Below are 2,922 nucleotides of genomic sequence, written 5' to 3'. Positions count from 1 at the left end.
ATATCTAGAATAGCGTTATCTTTTAAAAAAATGCTAACTAATGGTACAAAAGAAAACCGGCGACCGATTAAGAGTAAGAAGAAGTACCTGAAAAGAAAGTATAATGATTGTTATTATGTTTTTTCTTTAATTTTTTTCTGTTTTACAAAATAAATCAAGACCGTATCTGTTTTTGGTTCAACAACAATAAGAATTTTTCAAAGTTTTGCAATTTTTATGAGCACCACTGTATTTATGTATATGTACTTACATATGATGCAAATTTTGATTTCTAAAAATGGGATGAATTTATACGCTTGTGGCCCATAATTTGTTGCTATTTGGCAAATAAATGATTTTCGATATGCCAAAAAAGAAAAAACAAATAACTGGCAAAAAAATTTTTGTATGCAAGCCAGATGAAATTATCATGCAAGTATACATACATTTATACAACTTTCTTTTTTAGAAATTTTTTGCATACATGCACGTGCAGACTTAGATGTTATTTTGATAATATTAGTTTATAAATTTGACAAAAATTATTATATTAGAGATGATAACCACATGATGTTAGTATGAAAGAAGAAATTATTGTAGCTTCTTTTGTGTTTTTTTATGTGTAGAAGTAACAGAAATTGTTTGTTTGAATATTTCAATTTTTTTAATATAAAACTTCATATATACGAATTTTATGAAAATTTAGACATTTTAAGTATTTTTATTGTAATTGAAGCAAAGGCATAAGAAATTAGTAGATTAAATTATTAGAATTATTTAGTATTTAAAGAATCCCACCCATGTTCTATAATATTTAAATATGGAGATTGAACCGGAGTTTGAATTGTTTTAGGGAAATTATATAATATCGATTGTTGCACAATTTTCTATTTATGCAAGAATCCATATACAAGAATCGACCACGATAGCTGATATACAACACCAAACAAGCAGAGTCATGGTTAATGCAAATTACGATTTTCATTTGATTTGATGCGCACCACTAATTAACATTTATGTTTTTCAGATTTTGGACCATTTTCTCGTTGAAGAAAATTTTTTTTGGACATTTAAAACTTTATGTAATCTTAAAGTATACTAAATTATGTAAATGTATTTAAAAAAAAAAAATTATATAAAAAAAAAAATTAAATGTTTAGTGTTTTCCAAAAATTTTTTGAAAAAAACTGCTTAATAGTTTCACTCTGTCCGTCCGTCCGTCCGTGGACACTTTTTTTGTTTACAAAACTTCTACACCCTTGAAGATAGACAGCTGAAATTTAACACCTACATAGACCTTTACTAGAAACTTATTTTCGTAGAACAAAATTTTTACTTATCTCCCCCCCTCTAGAAGTTATACGCTCCCAAAACCATAAAAATGGCCTTTTTTAACTATTTGTTGCCATGAAGCCATAAGCATTTTTGAAATTTTGCAAACGCAGAAAGGCAGTGGCCTGCTTCCTCTAGCGCGGTATACTATAGTTAAACTTTAGAAAAACAAAATGGCCGTTCAAACTTACCGTTATCTAAAGTCCTTTTTTTCCAAATTTTTGATGTCGTTTTTCTTCTAGACCCCAGCCTGTAGAAGCTTGAAATTTTAGGGGCTTTTAGACATTAACAAATAGTTCATTTCGTTTGTAGAAAATTTTTTTCCATCTCCACCCCCTCTCCAGTTATCGCCTCTTGAAATTTGTAAAATTTGAATTTTTGACACCTTATATTTCCCAAGGTTCTTCAAATTTCTATAAACACAAAAAGCTAACGGTAAATTCCATAACATTAAAAAATATAATTGTTTTTCTTAACTCACACACTTAATCCTTAAAATCGAGCATTATGTTAACCCCACTTTATATTAATTTTTGCTTTATTTCAAAGACTGCATAAATCGTTCTTCCTAAATATATGCAATCCTAGAAATATTTTCTATATGAATGAAAATAATTTTAATAGTGTGATAGGTATACATAGACTGTATTTAAAAGCAGAATTTTCACTTGTTGAAGGGAAAAGTGCTACAATACAAACCATTGGTTTGACCCAACTTTATTTCATATATGAGCTCCAGTTCCATAAAAAATTTAATTCTTCTATATAATTTGTAAAAAAAAATTGTTTTAATTACTTGAAAATGAAAAAACAAAAAACATCAATTTCAGATTCAGCTATTAGAGATTCATTTGATTTATTTATTACTTCTTATTTTATTTGCCAGATTAGTCAAGGTTACATGATTTTATATTTAAATTATGCGTACAAAATGTACATTTAATTGAACAAACAAATAAAAAAATAAATTTAAAGTTCTGAAAAATCATGAATTTCCTTTTGATTTTGTTTATTTTGTAGAAAAAACGAAAATATAAATTCTCAGAGTTTTATTGAGAAAAATGAACATTTCTATTAAAATTCAATTTGATTTATTAAAATTTTTTAGGGTAATTAATTATTATACCGTGTAAACATTTACATATTTTTGAAAACTAAAATTATATCTTCAGTATTTTTACCTGAAGGTTAATATAACACTTTTTGTGCAGATATGTATGTGTATGAGCTGATTTAATTACCGAATTTTTTTAATATCTGTGAAAACATTTTGGAATTCAAAAAATTATTTTTATAAAAACACTGAAACATTAAAATTTAAAGTATGCAGCTCTCTACATACTTATGTACTTATGTATGTGTACTTTATAGTTATGCAATATTTTTGTTTCAAAATTTATTCAGGTTCATCCTAAAGTTGTTCTCAAAATAACAACATCCACTTTAAAAGTATGCTAATAGAGAACTGGTTTCTAAAATTTAAAATTATTTTGCTGGAACTTATGGATACTTAAAGACGGATCAATATCTTACAAAATTTAGTCTTATATTTCATTGTCTAATGTTGTATTTTATCTAAGAATTTTCGAATGTTCAATTTCTTTTGTAGTT

Source organism: Condylostylus longicornis, unplaced genomic scaffold (assembly GCF_029603195.1).
Source record: "Condylostylus longicornis isolate FDR11 unplaced genomic scaffold, ASM2960319v2 ptg000030l, whole genome shotgun sequence".
NCBI lineage: Eukaryota > Metazoa > Arthropoda > Insecta > Diptera > Dolichopodidae > Condylostylus > Condylostylus longicornis.
Note: the sequence above shows the minus strand (reverse complement) of the source record.